We start from the raw sequence: 14,221 nt of genomic DNA, 5'->3' as shown, positions 1-14,221 counted from the left end.
ACCCTTCCTAGACAGCGTCACAGTCACATGTAACACAATGTCACTTCACCCTTCCTAGACAGCGTCACAGTCACATGTCAGACAATGTCACTTCACCCTTCCTAGACAGTGTCACAGTCACATGTAAGACAATGTCACTTCACCTTTCCTAGACAGCGTCACAGTCACATGTCAGACAATGTCACTTCACCCTTCCTAGACAGTGTCACAGTCACATGTAAGACAATGTCACTTCACCTTTCCTAGACAGCGTCACAGTCACATGTAAGACAATGTCACTTCACCTTTCCTAGACAGCGTCACAGTCACATGTAAGACAATGTCACTTCACACTTCCTAGACAGCGTCACAGTCACATGTATGACGATGTCACTTCACCCTTCCTAGACAGCGTCACAGTCACATGTAAGACAATGTCACTTCACCCTTCCTAGACAGTGTCACAGTCACATGTAGGACAATGTCACTTCACCCTTCCTAGACAGCGTCACAGTCACATGTCAGACAATGTCACTTCACCCTTCCTAGACAGCATCACAGTCACATGTAAGACAATGTCACTTCACCCTTCCTAGACAGTGTCACAGTCACATGTCAGACAATGTCACTTCACCCTTCCTAGACAGCGTCACAGTCACACGTGAAACAATATTGCATCATCATTCTTTTAGAGTATCACATGTAAGTTGATATCTTCCATGCCTATGAGAAGATGATCCCAAGGGTTGAGATAATTTTGTACTAATCACACACAGGCAATTTATTTAATTTCTCCCAGAATTCACATGGTAAAACAAACAAATATAAATGTTAATTGATGACATCGTTATGCTATATCAAGTGATGAATGAGCCGAGGCCTATTGTGAATAGTTGCATGTAAGGGCAAATGATCTAACTTTCTCCTTGCTTTCTCTGACGTCCTTTTTTTTTTTTAATTAATTTTTTTATAATATTTTTAGAAATTCTACTATGTTTTTTCCATCCATATTTCGCAATAAAAGCAAATATTATCAATTTTGAATCAGAACTGGAGCCAGATTATGTGTAACTTAATTAAAACTTGGATGCGGGCAATACTGAGATTAAAAACCGGGATGTGGGCGGATGTTGGCAGTATTATGGGCGTTATTTTGTTCCTAGCAAATACACAATCGTCAGTACAAATAATCTACATATTTTTTTTTAATCCAATGATAACTAGTGTCAAAGTGAGTCCTTTGTTAGAAAAACATCATGTTAGAGGGGGTATAGTAAGAGGGATGTAGTGTTAGAGGGGTGTATTGTTAGAGGGATGTAGTGTTAGAGGGGTGTATGGTAAGAGGGATGTAGTGTTAGAGGGCTGTATTGTTAGAGGGATGTAGTGTTAGAGGGGTGTATTGTAAGAGGGATGTAATGTTAGAGGGGTGTATTGTAAGAGAGATGTAATGTTAGAGGGGTTTATTGTAAGAGGGATGTAGTGTTAGAGGGGTGAATTGTAAGAGGGATGTAATGTTAGAGGAGTGTATTGTAACAGAGATGTAGTGTTAGAGGGGTGAATTGTAAGAGGGATGTAATGTTAGAGGGGTGAATTGTAAGAGGGATGTAATGTTAGAGGAGTGTATTGTAACAGAGATGTAGTGTTAGAGGGGTGTATTGTAAGAGGGATGTAATGTTAGAGGGGTGAATTGTAAGAGGGATGTAATGTTAGAGGAGTGTATTGTAACAGAGATGTAGTGTTAGAGGGGTGTATTGTAAGAGGGATGTAATGTTAGAGGGGTGTATTGTTAGAGGGATGTAATGTTAGAGGGGGTATTGTAAGAGGGAGATCATGTTAGAGGGTGTATTGTAAGAGGGATGTAGTGTTAGTAAGAGGGATGTAGTGTTAGAGGGGTGTATTGTAAGAGGGATGTAGTGTTAGAGGGGTGTATTGTTAGATTATACCCCCACAGAGTGTCTTGTTGGAAAACGTTTTATCAGAGAAGTATCTTTAAGAGTGTTCTCTTTCTCTGAAAATTTGATTGATGACTTAGAACAACTGTGGCAAATCAAATTGTTAGTTATGTAAGAAATTGGCTAATTAAAGTTCAGATGTGTGTTTGAAAATTCTATTTAAACATTGTGTAGTTGGTTATTATTGTGTGGTGTATAATAACTAGGACACAAAAATGTTTTTAAGTATGCTTGATTTGATGACATACTAAGTCTTAATTCAATTAGTATATAGGTAAAGGATAAAAAGAAAAGCCATCCTTGAAGGAGATTTAAGTGGTACAGGTAGATCACAGGTATATAATTACACACCTGGCTACACTTCAATCATAGGTGTATACAACAATACTTAATACCATCCACTTATTGATCAGCATGACGTCGTAATGCAATACTGAGAGCTCATGCTTACTCTGTATTTTGTTTTGTTGACTTAATAGGATTAACAGTAGACTCATTAAATGTTTTTTTATGTCGTACTGACAATTGTCTGTGGTAGGACAATGGCTATCATTAGAAGCATGTATTTCATTTCTCTGTGTTGATGGACAGTATGTGCCCACCTTACTATTGTACAGCTGTTCGGCGTGTTGCGGCAGGTGCTACAGAGACACATTTAACATATGAATATTTTCTGTTTTTAATTACAAACATGTGCTGTGTTAAATGTGTGACTTGTGGAGTCCATGTGTGACAAGGACAGCTGACACTTCATTACAGGCCAATATACATACCATGTCAACAGTAGAATATGGTTTGAAGGTAAGTGTTGTTTACTCATGGTCATCATTCAGTAGTTTTAAATAGCTTTGTGTAGTAAGTTCTACTATACATTTAAATCACACAGAAACTGTGTCCTTACAATGGCTTCCCAGTTTGTATTTGGGTGTACAGTTCTGCTCTCACTATGGTGCGTTATAGTCTCTTTGATTGAAAGTGTGTATTTTGTTGGTGTGACAGATGTAGCATTGATAATGAAACCAAAACAGTTGTTCAGTAGCTAGATAAAGACTTCACTATTAGGGCTACTTGATAAAAGTGATTCTCAACTGATCAGGACAAAATGTAGATCAATGAAAAAAACGTTCTTTTTTGATGATTAAATCTGATTTATAGAATGAACTTTCATTTCAATGTATCATGTAAATTGTAGCCAAACTATGTTTGTACAACTGTTATATATACTACACACACATACATTTTAACTGTAGCTACACACATACATTTTACCTGTAGCTACACACAGACACTTTACCTGTAACTAAACAGACACTTTACCTGTAGCTACACACATACACTTTACCTGTAGCTACACACATACATTTTACCTGTAGCTACACACATAAACTTTACCTGTAGCTACACACATAAACTTTACCTGTAGCTACACATATACACTTCACCTATAACAACACACATACACTTTACCTGTAGCTACACACATACACTTTACCTGTAGCTACACATATACACTTCACCTATAACAACACACATACACTTTACCTGTAGCTACACACATACACTTTACCTGTAACTACACACATACACTTTACCTGTAACTACACACAGACACTTTACCTGTAGCTACACATGCACTTTGCTTGTAGCTACACACATACACTTTACCTGTAACTACACACATACACTTTACCTGTAGCTTAAAACATACACTTTACCTGTAACTACACACATACACTTTACCTGTAGCTACACATACACTTTTTACCTGTAACTACACAGACATTTTACATGTAACTAGACATACACAGTACCTGTAACTACACACATACACTTTACCTGTAACAACACACATACACTTTACCTGTAGCTACATACATACACTTTACCTGTAACTACACACATACACTTCACCTGTAACAACACACATACACTTTACCTGTAGCTACATACATACACTTTACCTGTAGCTACACACATACACTTCACCTGTAACAACACACATACACTTTACCTGTAGCTACATACATATACTTTACCTGTAGCTACACATATACAGTACCTGTAACTACAGACATACACTTTACCTGTAGTTACACAACACTTTACCTGTAGCTACACACATACACTTTACCTGTAGCTACACACATACACGTTACCTGTAGCTACACATATACATTTTATCTGTAACTACACAGACATTTTACCTGTAACTACACATACACAGTGCCTGTAACTACACACATACACTTCACCTGTAACAACACACATACACTTTACCTGTAGCTACACACATACACTTTACCTTTAGCTACACACATACACTTCACCTGTAGCTAAACACATACACTTTACCTGTAGCTACATACATACACTGTACCTGTAACTACACACATACACTTTACCTGTAGCTACACACATGCACTTTACCTGTAGCTACATACATACACTTTACCTTTAGCTACACACATACACTTTACCTGTAGCTACACATACACAGTACCTGTAACAACACACATACACTTTACCTTTAGTTACACAACACTTTACCTGTAGCTACACACATACACTTTACCTGTAGCTACACACATACACGTTACCTGTAGCTACACATATACATTTTATCTGTAACTACACAGACATTTTACCTGTAACTACACATACACAGTGCCTGTAACTACACACATACACTTCACCTGTAACAACACACATACACTTTACCTGTAGCTACACACATACACTTTACCTTTAGCTACACACATACACTTCACCTGTAGCTAAACACATACACTTTACCTGTAGCTACATACATACACTGTACCTGTAACTACACACATACACTTTACCTGTAGCTACACACATGCACTTTACCTGTAGCTACATACATACACTTTACCTTTAGCTACACACATACACTTTACCTGTAGCTACACATACACAGTACCTGTAACAACACACATACACTTTACCTTTAGTTACACAACACTTTACCTGTAGCTACACACATACACTTTACCTTTAGCTACACATATACACTTTACCTGTAGCTACACATAAACTTTGCTTGTAGCTACACACATACACTTTACCTGTAACTACACACATACACTCTACCTGTAGCTTAAAGCATACACTTTACCTGTAACTACACACAGACACTTTACCTGTAACAACACACATACACTTTACCTGTAGCTACACACATACACTTAACCTGTAACAACACACATACACTTTACCTGTAGCTACACACATACACTTTACCTGTAACAACACACATACACTTTACCTGTAGCTACACACATACACTTCACCTGTAACAACACACATACACTTTACCTGTAGCTACACATACACTTTACCTGTAGCTACCAACATAAACCCTAACTGTAGCTACAGACATGCTCTACCTGTATGCTCTACCAGTTAGCTACACACGCATACTCTATTTGTACCTGCACACACATGCTACAAATATACACTCTACCTATCACTACACACATACACTCAAACAAAGCGTTTGGCTGAAGGTATTTTGGCCAGAAGCAGTCAGAAGCATCTTTGGGGAATGGGAATCACTTAGGCAAAGGGGCAGAGCCCATTTGCACATACATTGCAAATCACTTTTTACTGTAGGAATGACAGTTGTCCAAATTTGGTAGAAGCATCCTTGAGAGAATAGGGCTCAATTTTGTATTAACAATGAATCTGACCTCTGGGGAGCAGAAGGGTGGGGCCAAATAGGGGACATAGAGGATAAGTTAAAAGTTACAAAATTCTTCTACTGTTGGGATGACAGCATTTTCCTCAATTTTATCTGAAATACTCTTTGATGGAAAGGATTTAATTTTGTATAAACAGTGAATCTAACACCATGGTTGCGTAAGGGCAACTCCTTCAGAAATCACAGGATTTGTCAAGATTTGGTTTGAAGCACCCTTAGGTGAAGGGTGTGGGGGGATTTGCATAATGAGCTGAACCCCCTAGAGGCAGAGGGTTGTTGGTGAAATAGCTATAAATCTTTAGAATCCTTTTCCTTTAGTTTAGATAAAGCAATTTTAGCTAAATTTTAGCTAAAACAAAACCAGGTGAGTGATACAGGCTCCATAGACCTCTTGTTATAAAATTCTTTAACTTGAAAATCTTTAAGGAATTCTGATTGCCTCAGTGATATTGACCATCATGGTTAAGGTGATATGACATACACTGGTCAAGCAAGGCCTGTGTGACCACTTCATATTTGTCAGTGGACCAGTGATGGCCATATTGATTCCTGCCAGTCAACCTTTCAGACCCTGTCCTCAAGGGTGCCCTCTAGTGGTCTAATTAATTTCTGTCATCCAAGGACTTTCAGATCAATGTGAGTTGGTGTAAGGATCTGTTAGGTTGGGTGATGAAGATGTCCGCCCTTTGTTGTGGAGCGGTATAACATTCCATTACTGAACCATCAATATTTACTGATTGACTGGAGTAATCTCCCCTGAATGGTATGCGATGAAGTAGCTGTAAATTTGCAAGATGTATAATTAAACCTCATCACACCTCCTGCTTATTATAGACTCGGCTAGAACAAAGAGAGGAAGAGGTTTAATGGTTTTTTGAGGTGATAAGCATTAGTTTGTTGTTGTAGGTACACTCCTACTGAATGTGTTGTAGTGAATGTGATATAAAACTCTCACATTCCATTCATCTTGAAGGTGTTAGGAATCCTGTAAACTATCAAGACTTGTAGTGAATGTCTGGCCGGGTCTTATTCTAATAACCGCTTACCCTCCATATATAGTTCTCAGTTCTGAGGACAGGGTAAACAAACTAACTGTTACTGAAAAATCTGTTTGCTCTGATATTAGCAATACTTCAAAGTTAAATGGCCTAGGTCTCTCATTTAAACAGGTTACCTGTTCTAGGGAGGTTCAGTTTCAGAGACTGATGTCTGGTTCATCCAGGGATTTTGTTCTAGGGAGGAACCATGTCTCATTTAAACAGGTTACCTGTTCTAGGGAGGTTCAGTTTCAGAGACTGATGTCTGGTTCATCCAGGGATTTTGTTCTAGGGAGGAACCATGTCTCATTTAAACAGGTTATCTGTTCTAGGGAGGTTCAGTTTCAGAGACTGATGTCTGGTTCATCCAGGGATTTTGTTCTAGGGAGGAACCATGTCTCATTTAAACAGGTTACCTGTTCTAGGGAGGTTCAGTTTCAGAGACTGATGTCTGGTTCATCCAGGGATTTTGTTCTAGGGAGGAACCATGTCTCATTTAAACAGGTTATCTGTTCTAGGGAGGTTCAGTTTCAGAGACTGATGTCTGGTTCATCCATGGATTTTGTTCTAGGGAGGAACCATGTCTCATTTAAACAGGTTATCTGTTCTAGGGAGGTTCAGTTTCAGAGACTGATGTCTGGTTCATCCAGGGATTTTGTTCTAGGGAGGAACCATGTCTCATTTAAACAGGTTACCTGTTCTAGGGAGGTTCAGTTTCAGAGACTGATGTCTGGTTCATCCAGGGATTTTGTTCTAGGGAGGAACCATGTCTCATTTAAACAGGTTATCTGTTCTAGGGAGGTTCAGTTTCAGAGACTGATGTCTGGTTCATCCAGGGATTTTGTTCTAGGGAGGAACCATGTCTCATTTAAACAGGTTATCTGTTCTCATGAGGCTCTGTTCTAGGGATGACCTAGGTCTAATTGATACAGGGTTTCTGAGACACAGTTTGATGAAGGTTTTAGGATAATGTTCACACATGTTCATAGATCCAGATTTTTTTTATTTCATTAATTTTCGACCTTGATCACTTTCATCCTCTGTTGGTTGTGTTTTTCTTACTGCATGCATGATTTGACAGCATCAATGCAGTGCCCTTATGTGTTGTTGGTCTGGTACACTAGCTGTAACCTACAGTGTCAGGGTGGTAAGGCCTGGTACACTAGCTGTACCCTACAGTGTCAGGGTGGTAAGGCCTGGTACACTAGCTGTACCCTACAGTGTCAGGGTGGTAAGGCCTGGTACACTAGCTGTACCCTGCAGTGTCAGGGTGGTTGAGTACCATTAACAGTGTCGTTAGCCTGGTACACTAGCTGTACCCTGCAGTGTCAGGGTGGTTGGCCTGGTATACTAGCTGTACCCTGCAGTGTCAGGGTGGTAAGGCCTGGTACACTAGCTGTACCCTGCAGTGTCAGGGTAGTAAGGCCTGGTACACTAGCTGTACCCTGCTGTGTCAGGGTGGTAAGGCCTGGTACACTAGCTGTACCCTGCAGTGTCAGGGTGGTTGGCATGGTACACTAGCTGTACCCTGCAGTGTCAGGGTAGTAAGGCCTGGTACACTAGCTGTACCCTGCAGTGTCAGGGTAGTAAGGCCTGGTACCCTGACACTGCAGGGTACAGCTAGTGTACCAGGCCTTACTACCCTGACACTGCAGGGTACAGCTAGTGTACCATGCCAACCACCCTGACACTGCAGGGTGGTAAGGCCTGGTACACTAGCTGTTCCCTGCTGTGTCAGGGTGGTAAGGCCTGGTACACTAGCTGTACCCTGCTGTGTCAGGGTGGTAAGGCCTGTGTCGTGACTGATCTAATGTGTCTCCCTACTGTGATTTAGACAATGGTCAACTACATGCTTTTGGTGTTGATTACTAATTAAACGTAATGACAGAATCTATGTCCTTTATATTGTAAAGAAAGATAAACACCATTTAAGAAAATATAACATTGGCTGCAGTAACATCACAAATGTATAGATATGTTAGGGACTACATACAGTTCCTTATACATGATTATATTACATGTTCTAGTAAATGTACTGATTAATCATTCCAGTATCATAATCACAATTAAAAATCGGATTCAGTTCAAAACAATTTAAAGTTTCAGCAAACAATGCACCTCCTGTTGGCATTTTAGAAGAGGTTGGCTAGTGTTACAGAAGTCACAAGGGCCCTATATGGAACTCTCTGATGTTAAATTTTGTTGTGTAGCTTGGGTTCTGTGTTATATATGAACCTGTTATATTATGTGAGTTGTAAACCTCTATGATGCCATGCTGTGATGAGTTGTGAACCTGTTGTTCAGTGTTAGATATGAACCTATGATGTTTTGCAAGTTGTGAACCTTTTGTTCAGTGTTAGATATAAACCTGTGATGTTACTTGAGTTATAAACCTCTATGATGCCAGGCTGTGATGAGTTGTGAACCCTTTGTTCAGTGTTAGATATGAACTTGTCATGTTACTTACGTTGTAAACCTCTACGACCCATGCTGTGATCAGTTGTGAACCTGTTGTTCAGTGTTAGATATAAACCTGTGATTTTACTTGAGTTATAAACCTCTCTGATGCCATGCTGTGATGAGTTGTCCTGTAAGCTACAAATGTACAACATGCTATAAAGATAGAGGTACCCTTTGAGATCAGCCGACACACTGGTTGGAAGTAGGATAGAGGACACCGTCATTGATCTGTACCTGTGGGTTGTCTACTCTGGGTCTTTGGTCGCGTGCATATACACAGTCCAGGCACCAGTTTTCACTAGGTATTTGGTTACACTTCACACACAGCTTTGTCTTGTGTGTTCCAGTTTAAATGCCGTTTGGATTAATAGATTTGTAATGGGAGATAAAAGACATGTTTTTAGTATTCTACTTCAATATTGACATTCCTACCTAGGACAACAATATTCTATATGGACTTGTGTATTTCCACAACACACTGATACACTGTGCCTTGTAATGCATGCAGCTTGCTCCTGAGGTTTTTTAAACAAACTGTAAATTCACAAACTGAAAACCATCACAGTGAAAACTTTCACAGTGAACCATCACAGTGAACCATCACAGTGAACCATCACAGTGATAACTATCACAGTGAACCATCACAGTGAACCATCACAGTGAACCATCATAGTGAACCATCACAGTGAAAACTATCACAGTGAACCATCACAGTGAAAGCTTTCACAGTGAACCATCACAGTGAACCATCACAGTGAAAACCATCACAGTGAACCATCACAGTGAACCATCACAGTGAAAACTTTCACAGTGAACCATCACAGTGAACCATCACAGTGAAACTATCGCAGTGAACCATCAAAGTGAACTATCACAGTGAACCATCACAGTGAACTATCGCAGTGAACCATCACAGTGAAAACCATCAAAGTGAACCATCACTGTGAACCATCAAAGTAAAAACTAATTTGACCTCTTTTTATTTTATTGTTAGTCAGGTGATACTTAGTAGTTATGTGAGTTGTGTGAAACCAGCACAACAGCAGTAGATACCCATCATGCATTTCCCTCTGTTGTTGATAAAAATTCACAAAACTGGATTTAAAGTATATGTGTACATAAAACAAAATTAATTTGAGCTAAAATGGAAGCTAAAGACAGTGATGTTATAGAGTCTGAAGTTCCTGACGGACAGAAGCTTAAGAAAGTGATGTAGACATGACGCACAATGTACCATCTACTTGTCGTAAACTACAGAATTTCAATAATATTTTCCCCTTTTTTGGAAAGTTATGTCCCTTTGGAAACAAAATATAGTGGCTACTTTTCCGGTACTACTGAGTGGGTTTCAACGAAACATGCTGTCAGTAATACATTGCTATATAAGGTTGAGTTATCTCCCTTCTTCAGAAAACTTGTTTCTTCTCATGAGTAAACTCTGTTTTTTTGTGTTATGGATTGATAACACCCCTCCCCCACCAAAAAAAAAAGCAAAAAATTAAAGTCAATTCTTTGATTCCATCAAAGAGTGCAATATTTCTGACATTTATAAAGGACTTTTTCCTTCAACAGTTTTCTACACCATCACATTGGCCAATCATAAATGACATCAGTTCTTTAGTTATTTGGTGATAAAACAAAAATTAGCCAAGGAAAAGGCTTGTCTCACAAAAGATTAAATGATATATTTATAAACAGACCAACTCAATGAATTATCATACACAGGATTCCTCCTTACTTGTGTGTTGACTTCTTCATATTGGTTTATCTTTTGTTATTAAGACTATATCTAATGTTAAAGCTTTTTGTGGTCTTGTCTGTCACGTGACTATATCTAATGTTAAAGCTTTCCGTGGTCTTGTCTGTCATGTGACTATATCTAATGTTAAAGCTTTTTGTGGTCTTGTTAGTCACGTGACTATATCTAATGTTAAAGCTTTTAATGTTAAAGTTTTGTGGTCTTGTTAGTCATGTGACTATATCTAATGTTAAAGCTTTTTGTGGTCTTGTCTGTCACGTGACTATATCTAATGTTAAAGCTTTTTGTGGTCTTGTCCGTCACGTGACTATATCTAATGTTAAAGCTTTTTGTGGTCTTGTCCGTCACGTGACTATATCTAATGTTAAAGCTTTTTGTGGTCTTGTCCGTCACGTGACTATATCTAATGTTAAAGCTTTTTGTGGTCTTGTCTGTCACGTGACTATATCTAATGTTAAAGCTTTTTGTGGTCTTGTTAGTCATGTGACTATATCTAATGTTAAAGCTTTTTGTGGTCTTGTCTGTCACGTGACTATATCTAATGTTAAAGCTTTTCGTGGTCTTGTCTGTCACGTGACTATATCTAATGTTAAAGCTTTTTGTGGTCTTGTCTGTCACGTGACTATATCTAATGTTAAAGCTTTTTGTCTTGTCCGTCTGACTGTTAAAGCTTTTTGTGGTCACTGTCACGTGACTATATCTAATGTTAAAGCTTTTCGTGGTCTTGTCTGTCACGTGACTATATCTAATGTTAAAGCTTTTTGTGGTCTTGTCTGTCACGTGACTATATCTAATGTTAAAGCTTTTTGTGGTCTTGTCCGTCACGTGACTATATCTAATGTTAAAGCTTTTTGTGGTCTTGTCTGTCATGTGACTATATCTAATGTTAAAGCTTTTTGTGGTCTTGTCTGTCACGTGACTATATCTAATGTTAAAGCTTTTTGTGGTCTTGTCTGTCACGTGACTATATCTAATGTTAAAGCTTTTTGTGGTCTTGTCTGTCATGTGACTATATCTCTTGTCTGTCAATGTTAAAGTTTTTTTCGTGGTCTTGTCTGTCACGTGACTATATCTAATGTTAAAGCTTTTTGTGGTCTTGTCTGTCACGTGACTATATCTAATGTTAAAGCTTTCCGTGGTCTTGTCTGTCACGTGACTATATCTAATGTTAAAGCTTTTTGTGGTCTTGTCTGTCATGTGACTATATCTAATGTTAAAGCTTTTTGTGGTCTTGTCTGTCATGTGACTATATCTAATGTTAAAGCTTTTTGTGGTCTTGTCTGTCTATATCTAATGTTAAAGCTTTTTGTGGTCTTGTCTTGTCTGTCACGTGACTATATCTAATGTTAAAGCTTTTTGTGGTCTGTGGTATATTGTTAAAGCTTTTTGTCACTGTGACTATATCTAATGTTAAAGCTTTTTGTGGTCTGTGTCTTGTTAAAGCTTTTTGTCACTGTGACTATATCTAATGTTAAAGCTTTTTGTGGTCTTGTCTTGTCATGTCATGTGACTATATCTAATGTTAAAGCTTTTTGTGGTCTTGTCTGTCACGTGACTATATCTAATGTTAAAGCTTTTCGTGGTCTTGTCTGTCACGTGACTATATCTAATGTTAAAGCTTTTTGTGGTCTTGTCTGTCACTATATCTAATGTTAAAGCTTTTTGTGGTCTTGGTCTTGTCTAATGTCACGTGACTATATCTAATGTTAAAGCTTTTTGTGGTCTTATATCTAATGTTAAAGCTTTTTGTCATGTGACTATATCTAATGTTAAAGCTTTTTGTGGTTTTGTCTGTCATGTGACTATATCTAATGTTAAAGCTTTTTGTGGTCTTGTCTGTCACGTGACTATATCTAATGTTAAAGCTTTTCGTGGTCTTGTCCGTCACGTGACTATATCTAATGTTAAAGCTTTTTGTGGTCTTGTCTGTCAAAGCTTTTTGTGGTCTTGTGACTATATCTAATGTTAAAGCTTTTTGTGGTCTTGTCTGTCATGTGACTATATCTAATGTTAAAGCTTTTTGTGGTCTTGTCTGTCACGTGACTATATCTAATGTTAAAGCTTTTTGTGGTCTTGTCCGTCGTGTGACTATATCTAATGTTAAAGCTTTCCGTGGTCTTGTCTGTCATGTGACTATATCTAATGTTAAAGCTTTTTGTGGTCTGTGGTCTTGTCTGTCACGTGACTATATCTAATGTTAAAGCTTTTTGTGGTCTTGTCTGTCATGTGACTATATCTAATGTTAAAGCTTTTTGTGGTCTTGTCTGTCATGTGACTATATCTAATGTTAAAGCTTTTTGTGGTCTGTGGTCTTGTCTGTCACGTGACTATATCTAATGTTAAAGCTTTTTGTGGTCTTGTTAGTCACGTGACTATATCTAATGTTAAAGCTTTTTGTGGTCTTGTCTGTCATGTGACTATATCTAATGTTAAAGCTTTTTGTGGTCTGTGGTCTTGTCTGTCACGTGACTATATCTAATGTTAAAGCTTTTTGTGGTCTGTGGTCTTATCTGTCATGTGACTATATCTAATGTTAAAGGTTTTTGTGGTCTTGTCTGTCATGTGACTATATCTAATGTTAAAGCTTTTCGTGGTCTTGTCCGTCACGTGACTATATCTAATGTTAAAGCTTTTTGTGGTCTTGTCTGTCATGTGACTATATCTAATGTTAAAGCTTTTTGTGGTCTTGTCTGTCACGTGACTATATCTAATGTTAAAGCTTTTTGTGGTCTGTGGTCTTGTCTGTCATGTGACTATATCTAATGTTAAAGCTTTTTGTGGTCTTGTCCGTCACGTGACTATATCTAATGTTAAGGCTTTTTGTGGTCTTGTCCGTCACGTGACTATATCTAATGTTAAAGCTTTTTGTGGTCTTGTCTGTCATGTGACTATATCTAATGTTAAAGCTTTTTGTGGTCTGTGGTCTTGTCTGTCACGTGACTATATCTAATGTTAAAGCTTTTTGTGGTCTGTGGTCTTGTCTGTCACGTGACTATATCTAATGTTAAAGCTTTTTGTGGTCTGTGGTCTTGTCTGTCATGTGACTATATCTAATGTTAAAGCTTTTTGTGGTCTGTGGTCTTGTCTGTCATGTGACTATATCTAATGTTAAAGCTTTTTGTGGTCTGTGGTCTTGTCTGTCATGTGACTATATCTAATGTTAAAGCTTTTTGTGGTCTGTGGTCTTGTCTGTCACGTGACTATATCTAATGTTAAAGCTTTTTGTGGTCTTGTCCGTCACGTGACTATATCTAATGTTAAAGCTTTTTGTGGTCTTGTCTGTCATGTGACTATATCTAATGTTAAAGCTTTT

The sequence above is a fragment of the Ylistrum balloti genome, unplaced genomic scaffold, assembly GCF_031769215.1.
Source record: "Ylistrum balloti isolate Yb309-2 unplaced genomic scaffold, AGI_CSIRO_Ybal_v1 Utg370852, whole genome shotgun sequence".
Lineage (NCBI taxonomy): Eukaryota > Metazoa > Mollusca > Bivalvia > Pectinida > Pectinidae > Ylistrum > Ylistrum balloti.
Note: the sequence above shows the minus strand (reverse complement) of the source record.